Genomic DNA, 18,239 nt, shown 5'->3' with positions numbered 1-18,239 from the left:
AAGCTTTGCGTTTCTTCAGCTATCTAATACGGTTGAAGCATACAGTGGGTTTAACTATGAGCGCAGATAGCTGTCAGTGGTGCTGAGAATCTGGTTGTGTTGATTTTGGGCTCGTTGGTGGAATGAGGCTGATATGTCAGCCGGCCGACTGTCGGGAAGCCATTTCCATCATATCATTCCACCTCTTCTGCTATTTACTGTCACTGCGATTGCTGTGTATGCAGGGCACATTGGCGTTTTATCTGTCCGCTAACAGCCAATAATGTTTTTGCTACTGTAGATATCTCCTTCATTATCACATAAGCAGGGTTGGGTTATGTAGTTATTTAAGATGGAGCCTAAATGCTTCCTAGAGTGTTTAAATAGCTGTGCCTGCAGGAATTCACTTTTCTTCATCGAAAAAGATTTTTGTAAGCTGTAAAAAAATTCACTTGCTTCAGAGGTCAGCCGCTGATATTGTTCAGGTTTTTCTTACCTGAACAGTATTTAGCTTTGTTGAAAATTGGCAAATCTGTTCTTGCACACAGCCCTGGATGTTATTTGAACTTTAATATGTGGGACTATATGTGGGAGTCATTAACTTGGGGAATTGGTGATGTAAAGTCGCGACATATAGATCAAATGTATTTTTACCAAAGGTTTTCATCATACTGATGGGTCAGATGTCAATATGTGCAGTCTCTTTTTAAGATTTTAAAGAATAATTTCCACAGTCAGGTAAGTGAATTGTCACATCCATATAACGCTCCATATTCATTATAAATAGATACATGAACATTTTTTATATAATAATATGATTAAAATATAGTAACTATTTTATGTTCTATGAAGAGCCATCCCTTCTCCATGTGTCGGGTATTATTGATTCTGGTTTGCACATTTTAATTCACAGAAAATCCTTCAAAGTATGTTGTCTCAAAAACATGCAGAAGATTCAATATATTGGTAATAAATACAGTCTATCAGAATCAATATTTCAAGTTTTGACTAAGAATGTCATCATAATGATGATAATCATGTTCATAATGCTGGATTTGCCCACATGGGGATAGTATGTATTTGATAAAAAGAAGTTTAAACGTGCATGAAGGTCAGAGAAAACACCTGTGTATCACAGACGGATCTCTAGAGATTATTAAAAACTAAAATGCTGTGATCAAGGAGTTTGAGCAGATATGCTCCTCTTTACTTTCGATCAGACACAGCTTTTCAAAGCTATTGCGTTATGAATGAAAAAGAGTTTTGCGTGTCACATCAGTTCTTTACAGCTTTTACACCTACAAGCACAGGTTTAATTCAGAGGTCCAACTTTACGAGAATGTAGTCTCTTTACACACAGGCCAATGCGCATTCTTGACAGAAGGCATGGCACTGTGATTTACATGCAGAGATTATTAAATTACAGTCTGAAAAATAAACCAAAAAGTTAATTTTGTTTGTTTATGGTGTTATATTCATGGAACTTGATCCTCACACCAAATTTCAGGACATTTTAACTTTTAGCGTGTGGAATGGACTAACCTTCACTTCAGACTAGGCTTGTGGCAAGTGCCCTCTACAGACAAGTTTTCTTTTTCCTTTTTTGAACATTTTCCAAATGTAATTTTTGCACCTTTGATGGGTCTGCAGTATGGAGGCCTTATTTAAAGGTCTTTATTAATTAAAGTATGTGAAGGATTCACATCACAATAGGCAGTTATGTGACAACATGGTCACTTTGGTCAGAAACAGTTTGTAATGCTGAATTGCGATTCCTCTCAAGATCTTTTTAAGATTTGCAAATGTACTTTTGAGATGACAACATATTTAGTCCATTTGATTTAAGCAAAACCCAATTAGGCAATATTATATAGCTTATAAATAACTTTATCAAGGTACCATTCCAACAAAAACACATCATTTTGTACAGTGTTCCTCATGACCTGCACTCTTTACAGCGTCTACTGTGCCCTTCAGAGCATACTCATAGTGAGTAATGCAGTGAGGTTCACTTTCAATGGATTCCGCTGTCTATCTGCCTATCTCCTTCCTCTCTCTCGTTTTCCTGAAGTGCGTGATCAATAGTAATTGGGTTGCTGCTGCTGACCAGCTTAGTGGACCAGCAGAAGGAGACATAGAGAGTGTTTACGAGGTACTGAGCGTGACTGACTTTCCTCCACAAATCTCTCCATATTTATTTAACATTAAGCCTAATCTAAGAATCTTTCTTTCTTGGCCCATTATTTTTCGCTCTTTCCAATATATATATATATATATATATATATATATATATATATATATATATATATATATATATATATATATATATGTGTAAAAAGAGCCCCTCCCCACTACTTCCTCTCTCTGTTATGCACCAAACTGAGAGAGTTGAGGAATGTAATCCTTTTAGAGACTAAACCAGTGTTACTCTTTGAAGTGATATTTAATAGATTTTCTTCCATAAAGTCTTTGCCAAAAGTGACTACATTTAAATAGAGAGGTATTAGTGAGGGCATTAGGCATACGTTAAGGTGTATTAAAGAAACCTCTTGTTGTTCATATAAATTCGTTCAATTCAATTTGCAGATCACTTCGAGTCTAATGAGATTTTCGTAGGTATAGCGCAAGAGCACTTCAGGGTTATATATTCACACTGCTTGTTTTTTAAATCAGAAAATGCAGATGAGCTTGTTTGATTTCTCATATAGAGATGGTCAATGTAGGTTTGAATTCCTGTTTTGCAATATTCAGGCAATTCTTGTCTTTATTTGGGACATTTACAGTCAGAACTTGAAATAGATCATTAAAATATTTGGTAATAAATACATTCTCTGAAAATTGATGTTTATATTTGACCAAATTACTGATGATATAGTCCAGAGATAAAAAAAATATCAGCCTAAGCACAAGTGTTTAGATTTTTTGAAGAGGGAAACATTCATGTTATATGGATGTGAAAAAAGAGGCAGAGTTTCTGAGAGATAACATACTTTTGTAGGATTTCTGTTCATTCAAATGTGCAAACCAGAAGCAATATTTACCAAAAAAATAAAGTAGGGAGGGCTCTTTATAGAATATAAAATAGTGATTATATTTTCAAGTCCCCATTTATGAGGAATTTGGGCTGTTATGGATGTGACAATTGGATTATGAATGTGACAATTTAATTACCTGTCCATGGAAACGTTGCTTTAAAAACAAAAAAGTGCTTTGAAAACTATGAGAATTTATATGGGTATTTGACATCTGATCTATCAGTATGTAACCTTTGGTAAAGTCTTGATTTTTTTGACATTTGCATGGAATTGCCTCTCTCACAATCGTTCAAGTTTTTAAGGAATAGGTTTCAATGTATGTGATCTATATATTCAGCATCAACAGTAAAAAATTATGGAACAGTAAACGAACCGCGAAAAAGGATGTTTTATCGGTTGGCTTGACAGTGTTGTTATATATGCCTGTATATGTTATGGGCTTGGCGTGAGAATCAACACACGTTTTGCCGGAAATAATACAGTGAAGTCATCGCCATTTGTTAGATTTAGAATGGTGGCAAACATTCTTAAAGCAAGTCATAGAAAATATAGTTTTTACAAACAGAATTTGAACGGAACACACGTTTGGTAGTTTGAAGAGGTCTGCAGAATAAATTGACAGAGAAGAACAAACTGACTTTTTTTTTAAATCAATACCCTATGCTGGCCTGCAAGCTATGTAACTTGAATATCGAATAATAATTTGGGGTACAGCTCCCATCCCCCTCAATGATGGCCCTAGAGGTTAAGCTTTATATTGCACTTTAATAAGATGAGAAATCAGGCTACACATTCACAGCTGTTGTGAAAATCCCAAATTATTTTGCTGGTTGACCATTTTGACCCATCTTTCATTCTGAAACACAATAATTTGATAGTTTACACTATTATAATAGACATTTTCATGAGAGAGAATGGCGAGATATCAGGGGCGAGGCTACCATAGAGTCTATCGTTACCATATTAAACATTCATTTAAATAAGCTTGTCAGTAGGATCCTCTTTCGGATGTTATTACCTGTCAAAGACTGAGAAAGAAAAAGTGAGATGGAGGGATGGATGGACGGGTGGGTGGAGAGATGAATCGTGAGGCTGATTTCTGAGGGGGAAAATGTATCCCCTTTCCCCGTCTGTCATCTCATGCAGACTGTTTTATCCTTTCAATTTAAATGTGCATTCATTATCACTCCAAATTGATATATACTGTACAATTTTACTGAACATTAATGAGTCTAAATTTAAAAATTAAGCAAAAGCCTTCCCGTTAATCTGCATAGCCTGACTGTAATGGAAGAAGCGGCGCTGAAACCACCGTAATGAATAAACAAGAGCTCGGAATAACAAGGGAAGACCCGATAAATGAGAATTAAGAGCAGGAGATGAGAAACTGGGAACAGGGAGAAATACCCTGGGGAAGAGAGCGAAGATGGACAGGCAAACCTTCTCGTTACACTTTCTCTCTCACTTTCTCTGTCGCTTCCTTTGACCCCCCTTTCCCCCTTTTCACCGAGCCATAGCCCCACCATCTGTCTCTGCCCCGTCTTACGACTCAGCCCCTGATGTCTCTCACCCTCGTGTTTTTAATCTCTTTTTGTTTGATGGAATTTAATGGGACTCTTTAAAAATTAGACGTCCTATCGGTTTGTGTTTATTACAGATGGTAAGCTTTAGTAAATTGCTTGGTTATCAGACTGAAGGATTATTTATCACGCTAAGTCTATGCTGTTTTGACAGCAATGTTCATACTAATTATTAAAGTAGATAGTAGATTATTTATCTGGGTAATCTGTTATGGGAGTGAGAGAAGCGTATTCATTGGCAGTTCGTGGTAACAACATGTTCTGAGTTCGATACAAATTGTGCTCTGTCAATTGCGTCTGTGGACTACCTTTGGTAAAGAAATGGATTAAAGGGATAGTTCACCCAAAAATAAAAAGCCTGTTTTCATTTATTCACCCTCATGTTGTTCAAACCCATATAACGCTGCTGTCCTTCTGAAACTTTGAATCTCCATATTTAGTGTTTTTATTTTTTTATCCTTTGACAACACTTGTCAACTTTGACAGAACGGTATGAAATCATTGAAAGTGCAGAGTTTTTTTCTCTTTCCTTAAAAACGGTACAATTGGACATACAAGGTTTCAGAAGGACAGCGACGCTAAGATGAGGTAATGTGGGGGTAATTTGAGAGATGTTTTGACTTTGTGTCCATACCATAAAAGTCAATGGGGGGTACAATGTTGTTTGGTTACTAAAAAGGAAAGTCAGTTGTATTGGTTTGACATGACACCAGGGTGAGTAAATGATGAAAACATTTTGATTGTTTTGTTGAACTGTCACTTTAGGTCTCTCAGGTTGTAAAAACAAACAAAAACAGTGTTTAGACGAATATGACAGCTCAATTGGTTGAGCATGGCATTAGCATTGTAAATGTACTGGGTTCAAATCCCAGGGAACTCGCATATCGAGCAAAATGTTATATATATTATTTTATTTAAGTTGAATACAATTCACTTTAAAGTGTCTGCCAATTGTAAAAATGTTCAGTAAATGTAGACTTTGATATAGAATGCTGTCAGTGCATAGTTTAATTTTAGTTAGCATAGTCTATGGTTTGAACTTCATAGTGTTTTCACGACGCGCCATCAATCCGGCAAGCGTGCCTCTTAACTGTGTTACAGCGATTCTTTACTCATGATTGTGTGTGTCTACATCCATGTTGAATAGATTTAAGTTAAACTGCAAACAACGTGAAATACTGCGGACTCGAGTTCGGAGTAGAAAATGTATAATCAATTATTTTCTACTCCGAACTTCAACACAGCATGTGGGTACAGCGATTCTAGAGTGTGATCAACTTGCATTAACAAGTTTTATTTTCAGTGTCATTGGCAAAATGTTTGTTTCCATTCGGTTCGATATCATTGTTTACGTTCAATGCCTCCAACATGGCCGACTTCCGGATTGATGACGTGTCAAGAAAACACTCTTTTCTTATTACAAACACCACGGTTAAATTGGACTTTTATTCAATGACTGGGTTAAATAAGGATAATACCTTAAAGTATTTTATCAGTGGTAGTTCTGGGCCCTACTTCTTTGTAGGGTATAAAAAAGGAGCATCAAAATTGTTTTTGTCTTTTTTGATGCAGTATACCAACACAGTATTTTGATACTCTCTTTGTGTCACATTTGTAGTGTTTGTTTCAATGCAATGGTTATTTTTACGCATTCTGCCTGCTGTCAGTCTGGTGGAACCGAAGCCCCACCCAATTTCATATTTTATTCCAGGTTGTCCGAGCTGAACAGTGCAGAACATGTCCTCCCAGACCCCCGGCTCCATTCCCCCCTCTTTAACTACCAGCTCTCTTGTGGGAACAGCAGGAATAATTCCTATTGTCTTTCATTATAATTCAAGACTCAGAGATATCATTTTTAATAATGGCAGCTTTATGTTTTCTAATCTAATTTGTATGGTTATTTTTAGTGTATCTGTTCCCAACTGTTTCATCCATTCTATATTGTTTCCACTCTTCCAGAAGTCCAATAACGGGTTACAGGGGAGAAAAAAAAACACAAATTAGAATCTTAAAGCGCTATTATTTAATTACCCCAATGGCTATGGATTTACTTTGTGTGTGTGTGTGTGTGACTGAAGAGGGCGATAGAAAGGGCAGGATTATTCAGCTTTTTCAATTTACAGAAGCCCCAGTGTCCACACACCCCCTAACACCCCAGACCCATAACACACACACACACACACACACACACACACACACACACACACACACACACACACACACACACTACATCAGCCCCCCCAACCATTGGAAGATAAAACAGCATTATGGTAAATTCCACTTAATGACAAATTTTTAATTTGCTGAACACGGCTGTCTCCTGCATCCCGTGTGTGTGTGTGTGTGTGTGAGCATGTGTGCGTTCACGTTTTAGTGAGTGAGTGAGTGAGTGAATGAAAGGGCGGCCTAATTACAGTGTGGGTCGGATGGGAGGAAGAAAAGCCCTCCTCTCCTCCTATCACAGCGATAAGGGAAAGGGAATGTAGCCGATTAATGATGGTGTTTATCTCTTTTCATATAATAACAATCATGAAAAGTCGATCTGCCCCTCAGCCTGATAGAAAAACACTCCCAGTGGAGAATTTTCATCAGAATGAAATTGAAGTCGCAAGCTAACGGTTTTTATTAAGTATTTAATTTTTCCTTCTCATGTGTGTGTAAGTGGAAATAAAAGGTTTCATGTATGATGATGGGGATATAAACATGAAAGGCTGCCTTAAAAAAAGGTTTTAGGTTCAGATTTAGGGTCAGGTTTGCTTTTCATTTTTGGGTTACTTTTGGTAGGAGCCATTGAAAGTTAATATTTAGGGAAGGACTCGCAGGTAATGGTGCCTATTGGTTGGCAGCACATTCTGATAGGTTTGTAGCTCAACGGGAAGAGCGAGCAGATAACAGCGGTAAGGTTTGATTTTTAGGAAACTGATGTACTGAAAATCTGTATACTTTGAATGCAATGTAAAATTACATACAAAGTTTACACTCCGTGTGATCCCTTTTCTACCCCTACACTTTCCGCTACCCCTATGTTTAGTGCGTTCACGTGAAGGGGCTGTCTCGAATTCTTTTGGTTGGAGGGATAAGGGTACGGAGGGGAAGAGCCATATAGCCCTTCAAACGAAGGGGTATGAGATTTTCCAACATGGCTGCTCTTACGAGTATAATGTATGTTGTTGTTTTTTTTGCATTAATAACAAAAACAAACAATTATTTGGTATATGTTAAATTTATTCTTGTGTTCATATTCATCTTAACTTGAATACTTAAAACGTTTGCAAAAAGTGGCTAAAGATTGCTACATAAGACAAATGCAAAATGTGCTAAATCAAATGCAGAACGTTTTCCGTTTCCCCGGTACGTTCGTGCTTTTAGGCTGTAATCCACAAAACTGATATGACTACAGCTGATGGCGTCATCTTGGAAGTTTGTGATAAACATCGCAGCTTCTTTTTTGACGCAAGAGCTAGCAGTGACTTATGATGATGTATGACAGTTTAGTTGTGGTGTCCCATTTCTGAAGGGAATATTTTCAACCCTTCCCCCTGTCACTCTGTTTCGAGAGGTAAGTTAAGGGGTATAAAATAAAATGGCCTTAAGCATGCATTATAATTTATAGACAATATGAACTTTAGTTAAAAAACATTAGTATCACTAATGGTAACAGTAAACTAAACAGCATTTAGTTTGTATGTCCTGATGTATCCAGTACCAGCTTTTAAATTGCCTTTTTTATGTATGATTTGCTTACATCAGGGTTTTGGTTATTGTGTTAGTCATTGGTAACAATTAAGTATTTAAGAGATCCTTTTGTGGTTATTGCAGGTTTGTTTTTTTGTCTATCAGAGGTTAAGCTGTCTGTGAACATATCTCTAGTAAGCTCTTCAAATGGGGCTGTCATAATAATGGACTGCTGTTGTGACGACAGCATGTGTGCGTATGTGCACAAGCTGTTTCTGCACATATCACCTGGCTGATGCTTTTTTTTGTACAGTATTTAAAGTGATAGTTGACTCAAAATGAAATTTCTGTCTTCATTTATTCACCCTCATGTTAGTGTAGGAAAAATTCAAGGCCATATTGTGATTATAGCCATGACCAGAGCCGCTGAGAGAGAGAGAGAGAGAGAGAGAGAGAGTCACGTCAGTGGAAGTCAACATTTTTTGAGCGTGACGTAAGTAGGGAGCCTTCAGATAGTTCAAGGAAGTTTTTTTATTCTTTGAATTCTTTATTTCTTTAATATTTTTATTTATAAATATTTTAAAAGTGTACCTCAATTGGTCTGTTTAGCCGCAGCTCCATGCTTAACTAGTAACTGTAAGGAACTATTGAGTGGCTCCGCCATTGTTTTAAAAACTGTTCCGTTGGAGTCAACAGAGTTGGCTATCAATGGCTCTGATCATGACTAAAGGGACTTTTAACTTCCCATGTTTCATGAAACTAAAGGTCACAATGTTTGTGGTGATATGACAATATCTGACTATTTGAAATTTTGGAGACACTGTTTATTTAAAATCGTAGCCAGACAAATTCATGCCCTTGTGTTTTTGGGTGGTTGGGGCTATGTTTTTGTTTTTCATTAACTTGACATCAGATTACCAAGTACAAAGAGTTGTGTCGGGTTGTGTGTATGCACATGCGTGTGTGCGTGAGCTTTTCTCAATCCCATGTGACTCTCTCTTCTTATCTCCTGTCACTTACCCGTCTGCCGTTCTGATTGGAGCGTATGGTTGCCGTGTGGTTGTCGTGCTGTTGCCATACCGTGCCCCGCTGGGCGTTAATTGGGCCCCCTCTGGGTTGCAAGAGGCAACGGCACGTTGACAGACAGGTTTGGCCACCTGCCCCACCTCCCCCGTTAGATGGGGAGTCAGAAATGCCAGGAGCATGGCAGCATGTACTGTGTGCCATGCCGAATTCGCCCAGTATGGTGTTGTACTTTCAGGTTTAAGTGTAATGGAGTGATTGTGAAAGATTGGGTGGGGTTGAGGGTGTCCTTACTGTATATCTTTATCAACACATGTTTACTTTTTCAAAGTATCTAAATTGGGACACTCCATTGACATCTATTGTCATATAGACAGTTTTAATTACTACATGGTAACCCATGTGACCAAACCCTTTTCAGGAGGAAGTCCTTTGTTACTATAAAAAAATCTTTGTGGTGAAGTGCTGTTCAGACCAAAGTATATTTAAGACCAAAGCTTCCTAATATTGGCTTGTAAAGCACTATTACACACTATCCCCCATGTCTGGGAGACGTCTATTTGATGTCATATTTACATCTGCAAGACGTATTTTTTTTATTGTGTTGTCATCTGCAATACTTCTCTGAGATGGGTGTTGTCAGATGTCATAAAGACATCTAGATGATGTCGTGAGATGTTTATGATTTAAAATATGCAGTTATAGAGTGGTAGCTAAGGGACAATGTGTAGCGTCATACAGTATCTCACATAAGTGAGTACAGACCCTCACATTTTTGTAAATATTTTATTATATCTTTTCATGTGACAACACTGAAGAAATAATATTTTGCAACGATGTAAAGTAGTCAGTGTACAGCTTGTATAACAGTGTAAATTTGCTGTCCCCTCAAAATAACTTCACACTCAGCCATTAATGTCTAAACCGCTGGCAACAAAAGTGAGTACACCCCTAAGTGAAAATGTCCAAATTGCGCCCCATTAGCCATTTTCCCTCCCCAGTGTGATCATGTGATTCGTTAGTGTTACAAGGTCTCAGGTGTGAAAGGGGTAGCAGGTGTATCCAATTTGGTGTTATCTCTCTCACTCTCTCATACTGGTCACTGGACGGTCAACATGGCATCTCATGGCCATGGCATCTCATGGCTCATGGTCAAAGAACTCTCTGAGGATCTGAAAAAAAGAATTGTTGCATAAAGATGGCCTACGCTATAAGAAGATTGCAAAGACCCTGTAACTGAGCTAAAGCACGGTGGCCAAGACCATACAGCGGTGCTCAGCATCATATCCAGAGGTGATCTTTGGGAAATAGACGTACAAGTTCTGCCAGCATTGCTCCAGAGGTTGGGGTGGTGGGTGATCAGTCTGTGCTCAGACCATACGTCGCACACTGCATCGAATTGGTCTGCATGGCTGTCATCCCCGAAGAAAGCCCCTTCAAAAGACGATGCATAAGAAAACCCGCAAACAGTTTGCTGAAGACAAAGCAGAATAAGGACATGGATTACTGGAACCATGTCCTGTTGTCGGATGAGACCAAGATAAACTTATTCATTTCAGATGGCAAGCGTGTGTGAGGGCAACAAACAATTAGTTTCAATTTCAACAAAATTTTGTGTAATCTACACGTAACGAGTTAACACATCTGCATGATCCCCCCCTGCCCGCGAAACACGAACACTGACCTGCCCACAAACACTTCTAATAGTTTGTGTGTTTACATCATGTAGCATAGCCCGAGAGGCCGTTTTGTGTGCTGCAATTTTAAGCATGTAGTTGTTTTAACTTTCAAATCCAAAGGATGGTGATGTAAAGAACCAGAGGATACAAATATTTTCCGTTTGTTACACTTACAGTCGCTATTACTGTCCTCCTGAAATATCTGATAATCAGGTGTGAGCCCACTATTGTCTAAAAATGTGTCGTTTAATGTAGTGTCTGTCGTTTTTATTACTTGGACTCACAATAAAGGATGTGGATAGATTCCATTGATATGCTGTAATGTTTCATCAGTCAGTATATTAGCATTGTGGCCAGGGCATTAATTTGGCTTCACTGTACTTTGTTTACGGTTTAGCCGTGGGTCCTTTGCTTACATAAGTGTCATTATCTTTAAAATTAATGCCATTTTTTTTTAACCTTAGTATCTCTTTGTACTAATAATCTATGTAAGTTACTAATAAGCCTCCAAGAGATGAAATGTAGTTGTGCGTCTATGTGGAAAGACGAATCACAATAGACTGGGGTAGCCGACTAATCGGAGCAAAGTGGGCTTGTGGAACGGAGGGGTTTATAGAAACTGAATCTTTGAACTGCTTTGAGGGAACCGTATAGAGATATTTGAGAAATGGGGTGATGTAAAATTTATATTTTGTGGAAATTACAGCGCTACTTGACGATGGATGCATTTAAACCTGTTGTTAGGGACTCAAATACAATTTTTGGACCCTTACAAATGGAACATAATATAATTAAACGGCCATTAATATAATCACCTTTTCTAAAAGTTAGTTTTATATTAGTTTAATTGGGAAAAATATTTAATGGATCGAAGTAAGGAAAGAGTCTTTTATTGTTGTGGTGAACTGTGACTGACTGCTGGGTATAGATTCTGATCGGTTCCGATTCACAAGCTCACGATTCGATTTTCGATTTCGATTCACAAGCTCACGATTTTCGAATTCGAGTCAATGATAGATTATTGATTTAATACAAATCCTATAGATATTTCTAAAAAAGATCAGTAAATATCACATTACAATGATAAATAAAAAAATTAAACAAAGAGCCAAAAAAGGAGGGCCCCTAGGCTGTTCTTTGAGAGAGTCCCCCCTTAGGGGGCTTTAAGGTGCCTTTCACGCTTGCAGTTTAGTTCGGAACGGTGCACGGTTTGCATGAAAAATTGCTAATGGAAAAGCTGTCACGCGACCTCAGGTGCGCACCAGGGTACCGAACCCTGCGCATGCGCTTTAGCCGATTACAATGTGTTCACTTCAACAAAACACATGTAAGCGATGATAGCGTTGGTAATTTACCTTGGTTTTGAACAAGAGTGAGCCTGCATTGTTTTGTGTGTTTCGAGTAGAATCAGAGCGGCACATGAATGGTAATACGATGTTTCCAGATTCAAAAATAAAAGATAAATGTCTGTTTGCAAGCAGCAGAAAGCTCTGTAAAGGGCTGTGTTCACAGAGGCATGCGGCACGTTTTTCCCCCATTTGTTTCCAATGGAAATGGCATGTTTTTTAAAAACACAAGCAGTTGGCTTTCTTTTTTTGCGCTCAACGCTGGCGTTTGACCGGGCACCCAGAGTTAAAAAATGCTCAACTTGGGGCAAAACGCTGCTGCACAGTTTGCGATCTATTTCCATGCAATTTTAAAGACCTCTAATTGTGTTTGTTTCCATTTGCGATCCAGTTTACGTGGTTCTCTTTTAAGGGTGCGAGTGGTGCTATTGTACCATGGTGCTATGTTTTTCTCATTAATCTTTTTTGACTTCATAGGTGCGACAGTTTCTGATCTATTAGAGAAAAAAGGTCCCAATTTGCTGGTCGTGTCATGGAGCGATTCTGTATTTATTGGTATGGTTATCAAAGGAGTCAGATCTGGCAAGCATTAGCGAAACTATATTTAATAGTGGAGGTAATTGTCCTACCCTGTCGATAACGAGTTAAACGGTTGATTCCTGCAGTGCGCATTGTACATGTTATAAGATAGTGATCGGTGACATCGTCGCTTTGAGGTATAATATCTATATTGGTTAGATCGGCTCCGTGAGATATAATCAGGTCTAGTGTATGATTAAATCGATGAGTGGGTCCTTTAATGTGTTGTATTACTCCAAAAGAGTATAGTAGTAGTGTTGACGCCACTGCTAATGGATCGTTAGCGCTATCTACGCGGATATTATATCTCAGACAATTAGTATTTTATCAACGTTAACCAATAGGTCCGATAAGAAGTCTGCAAACTCTTTCAGAAAATCAGTGTAGGAACCAGGGGGTCTATACACGGTAGACAATGTAAAAGAACGCAATGTTTTTTATTATAGTTATAGTATAGTAAAGTCAATGCGAGCTGCCAGTCTTCTGCTTCTATTTTAGTCACATTGTTTTTTAACCTTTGTATTATAGTTTTTGTGCTCCACTATTGTACTTTCTTTCTGACATTTTGCCGCTACGCCTTCTAGCAATAGCAGTGAACTAAATGAAAATTTGATTGACATGATTTCACCAGCAATCACCGGATTATTTTTTGTTAAATTTCTTATGGGCCAATGAGGGACTATTTTTGTTCCCGCTGAAGTAAATTAAATTAAAAAATCTTGCCAAATAGGGCCCCTAAACAGGTGGGGGCCCTTTGCTAATCCGCGCCTGGCCACAAACCTGTATATTCAACTTTAAACACTCAGGTTAACAGACAGGTTATTTTACATTTAAGAAGAAGTTTATATAACATTCACCTTAGTGAATGTTCCAAACAATCACAACATAGTTTTGACTTTTAAATGTTGACAAAGCAAAATCGGAACCTATCTAAAGTTCTGTCAGTTTGGGAATCACACACACAGTATCGTGGCGAAACATACAGCACAAGGAAACTGTTTTTGTGTGTTCTCTGAAGGTATGTGAGCAACAGAGATATCAGAGTAATCCATGTTGCAGGGCTCCCCAGCAGTGCTGCGAACATGAAGACCGAGCATGAAATGAAATGTACCACTGTAATCCATAATCGACCTGTACACATATTGACCAAAAGGAAGGAGATCTCTCTCTCTTTCTCATTTCATCTGTGTCTTAAGATGTCTGTGGTGCTTTGCTTGATTTCATGTCCTGGTCCTCTTTTCCAACAGGCTCTGTTTGTGATCCAACCGGATGCTTGTCGAACCGGATTTAGTCGAGCGTGAAACGATAGCGAGCGTGTTTGTAAGAACACGTATCTCTGGTCTCTCATAGTGAGGAACCCTCGAATGCGTGTTTGTCTTTGAAGTGCGCCGTTGTTACACGCCGTTTGATTTTCACACTCGCTGTGGTATGTTCACGGACCATGATGAATTTCACTGCACCACTCATTTGAATTCTGTCTTTCGCCTCCGCCGCCAAGCAGAGTTCAATTGCCCGTGTAGATGTTAACTTTTCGACCCGACATATTGAATATGAAGCCAGTAAAACAAATGCAATGCGAAATGAACAGAGGGCTTCGGGCCGTGGCTTAGCAGTTAGTGCTCGTGCACATACACATTGAGTCATAGTTCACTATCACATACACATTGAGTAATGGTTCACTATTTAAAATTTGCCCACACATGCCTTGAGAAACTTAACCAGCCTTAAGGACTGATTTTTATGTAAACATCTATCGTTTATTATTTAGCTTATTTTCTAAACAGCCCAGATCATTTTGTCCCTTGAGATCTCCACCGCTTAGTCAAATTGCATCTGTCCTAAATTAGTTAAAAATGTAATGTTGCATTTTATTTTATAGAAGTTGCTTTTTTACTAATCAAAAACTGGTCTTAAAGGGATGCTCCACTCACAAATTAAAATTCTGTATAATTCTCACTTGTATAAATTGTTCCAAGTTGTCCCAAACATGTAAACATTTATTTGTTCAGTTGAACACACAAGAAAATATTTGAAAGAATGTTAGCAACTAACCAAAGTAGGAAAAAAATGTTTTAACACAAAAGAAGATATTTTGAAGAATGTAGGAAAGCTAACAGTTCTGGGGCACCTTTGACTACCATTTGATTTTATTCTACTATATGGTAGTCAATGGTGCCTGAGAAATATCAGTTGCTAACATTTTTCCAAATATCTTTCTTTGTGATCAGCCGAACAAAGAAATGCACACAGGTTTGGAACAAATTGCGAAGGGGAGTAATTCTTGACATAAAGGGATACTCCAAAAAATAAAATGAAGACACAAAGGACAACAATTTACAAGCTTAAGTTTTGGTAATTGTTGTAAATGTAAGAAAATAGAGGCCACATCGCAACTATAATTATATAAAGGATAATGTTTTAGGATTACTTGCAAAGATTAAAATGAAATCCATATGAATTTCAAAGGGTTTTGCATTTATAAACTCATATCATTTATATTTCTTCATCTAATAAATGAATGCGGACAAAAATATAGTTACTGTTTATAGTTACTGTCATCTTTATAGTTATTGTGCGAACTGTAATTAGAACGTGCAACACTTTTCATTTAACACCCCGAATTTAGCCATGCGATGCAAGTTCGAATCCGGCTTGCAACATTTCCCATTTCGCCACCCTCAATCATTTCCTGTCCTTTTTCTGCTATCATTTCCATAAAAGTATCAAAAGGGCCAAAAGAATAATGAAGGGAGTGAAAGGGCAGAGCAGAAGGTATGAAAGACATTTGGAGGGATGGATACCAACAGGAAATGAGAGAGGAGATTATTTAGCTGGTGAGGGAAGTGGAGGAACAGCAAAATGGCATGCCAAGAAGAGAGAAAGAGATGCCTTTGGTCAGGCAGGCACGAAGGCTGTGTGTGTGTGTTTGATCACTCTTTGATTGGATTAAGGTCTGTTAAGGCCTGTATTCTGCAGGGTGAATAGGGACGTAATACATTTGCTCTGTGGTCCATGTCAAGTATTTGTCAGGGGGTCTGTGAAGACCGCTGACCCCCCATGTCTGCCCCTTGTGGGGGGAACCTTGCCTCCGTATCCCAACCCACCGTCCTTTAGACTCTTAACATGCATACATGATTGTGCCAGTTTGTCCATTCTGGCATAAACTTCAGCATTTGTTTTATGTAGATGTATTAAAGCTTTCATTTATGTTGCGGTTGATAATGCAGATACGATTTAATGGCTTTGCTGTAGTTATTTATTTCAGCTAATTAAATGTTTGTTTTCAAATACGGCAGAACATTTCACCGTGGTCAGACACACACACAAACGCTCACAGAAGTCTTCTGCTCTACCAAGCTATAAAAACACAAAAAATCTTTTCCCAATCATATTAATTTGACATAGAATCGAAGTCGACAAGTCACACAACCAACCCATCCCTAGTCTACCAAAAGTGGGGCTAAAAGAGCAACTCTATGTCTGTCTCTCTCTCTCAACCATACACCTTCGCACACAAAGGTACACGGGGTCGCACACACTCGGGCCCCATTGTTATGTATGGTTGTGTTAATCTGACTGCTGGCCTCTCTTCCGCTCTCTTTGTCCCCCCCGACAGCCCTGTGGCAGAAGTCTACAGCACCGCTCAAAGGTCCCGCAACCCCCAAAACTGGTTAACGGCGGGGCCTGAGTGAAGCTTTGATCCGCTTTTTTAGGGTTCAGGCCCATGTTGCCCCTCCCTGCGCTGGAGGAGGCTGAATGGTTACAGTTGAGGGAGGTTGTTAAGGGAGACGTGGGCAGAGAGAGAGATTCTCGCAAGTGATGCACGTCTCAGGTTTGCTAGGGTGCATTACAGGTTTTCTATATGAAAGCTGGAGAATGCATCTTTAAATCGAGAGGTGCTGAAGTATTATAAAAATGATTGTTCATTTTTATAAAATTTTATTCAATTTGAAAAGTACACCTGAAGCAGTTTTAGATTAACATCCAATGTAATACATATTTCACATGTGAATGGGAGGTTAAAATACACTGGCTTCGTATATTTACATTATCAAAAAATTAGTTTTCATTGCCTTAAATATGTTTTTTTCTTTTGGGCTGACATTTCCTAGGCCGCATGGGTGGGTAAATGTTAATAAACAATGCAGAAGCTTTTTAGACTTATGTTATAAGTAATGCAGTCTTTTTAATTTGACAAACGTTTATGCAAAACATTAATGTGATTGTTAAAGATTAATGTAACAGAGATAATAATTGAGAATAACTATACATTTGAAAGTGATATTATTCGTCGAAATGCTCTTGAGGGTGAACTTGACCTTCAGCCGCCGCATCTTCGTTAAAAAGCCTATGCAGAAGTGGGTGTGTGCATTTTTAGAAGGGGCGTGGTTTCATCAGATTCATTGTTCGATTCAGTTTTGTTATTGTTAGAATACATTTGGTAGAGTAAATTAGTTCAATACACGCATTTAGGTCAACTACATTTGTAAATTCAACCCGCTGAAAAAAACAACCTGCGGAATCTGTTTATAAGTAGCCCAATTCCACAGGATAACCACTGAGCTGGCAACCCTGGACTGCACTAATATGAAAGCAACCTTTTAGGTACCTACCAAGATCTCGAACTACTATTTTTATTTTAAAAAAACTGCAGGTTTCATACATGCTTCATTTTTAAACTAAACATTAGCAAGGTGACGTCAAACTGGCATTTCACAATAAATCATAGCAACAGCTCAACTTTTAAATCGTACACTTATTGCTCATTTTAGGTTTTGAATGCTTTTTTTGGGGTGTTTGCTGATTCAAAGTAACACATTCCACCTTGAAAGACTGTAAAAGGAAACACAGAAAAAAGTCCCAGAGTTTGTTTTCAGATACGCTAGATACAGTCGTACGGTGGCCTGTTCCCCGCACAGAGAGTACTTTAAAAGTCAGAATAGTGTTTAAGTCTCTCTAATGGGAGCTTGTGTTCATGGTTAATTAGTTTCTCCTACACATTCGCTTTGTTCTCCATGGACCCAGAGATGGTGGCCAGCTTTCTTCTCTCTCAGACTATTAGTCAGCTGGAATTCATTAAAACACACACACTGATAAAGTTGCACCCTGTACGCACACCTCTTATTTGTATTTGTTGGTTCTATGTTAATTAGCATACCTATGAGACATGCAAGTAGCATCTGTCACTATTCCGCTCCCCCCCACCATCTCTCTTACTGTTTAGCGCAAGCGAAAGGTTTTAGTACGGTTGACTATGGCTTACTCTCTAGCGCCCCCTCTGGCAGCATCGTGTATTTCAACGTTAAGCCCTTCTCGCCGCGTTTGGAAAAACTCGACATGTTG

At 38.4% G+C, this 18,239-nt stretch overlaps 1 protein-coding gene across 3 annotated transcripts in view; it reads left to right on the top strand.

Moving 5' to 3' along the window:
- zcchc7 (zinc finger, CCHC domain containing 7) overlaps positions 1 to 18,239 on the top strand; it is a 55,626-nt gene that overhangs the window by 14,014 nt on the left and 23,373 nt on the right. The gene's annotated exons all lie outside the window — the stretch shown is intronic.

The sequence above is a fragment of the Barbatula barbatula genome (genome assembly GCF_947034865.1).
Source record: "Barbatula barbatula genome assembly, chromosome: 8".
NCBI classification, from domain to species: domain Eukaryota; kingdom Metazoa; phylum Chordata; class Actinopteri; order Cypriniformes; family Nemacheilidae; genus Barbatula; species Barbatula barbatula.
This window is presented reverse-complemented; position numbering and strand designations above follow the sequence as displayed.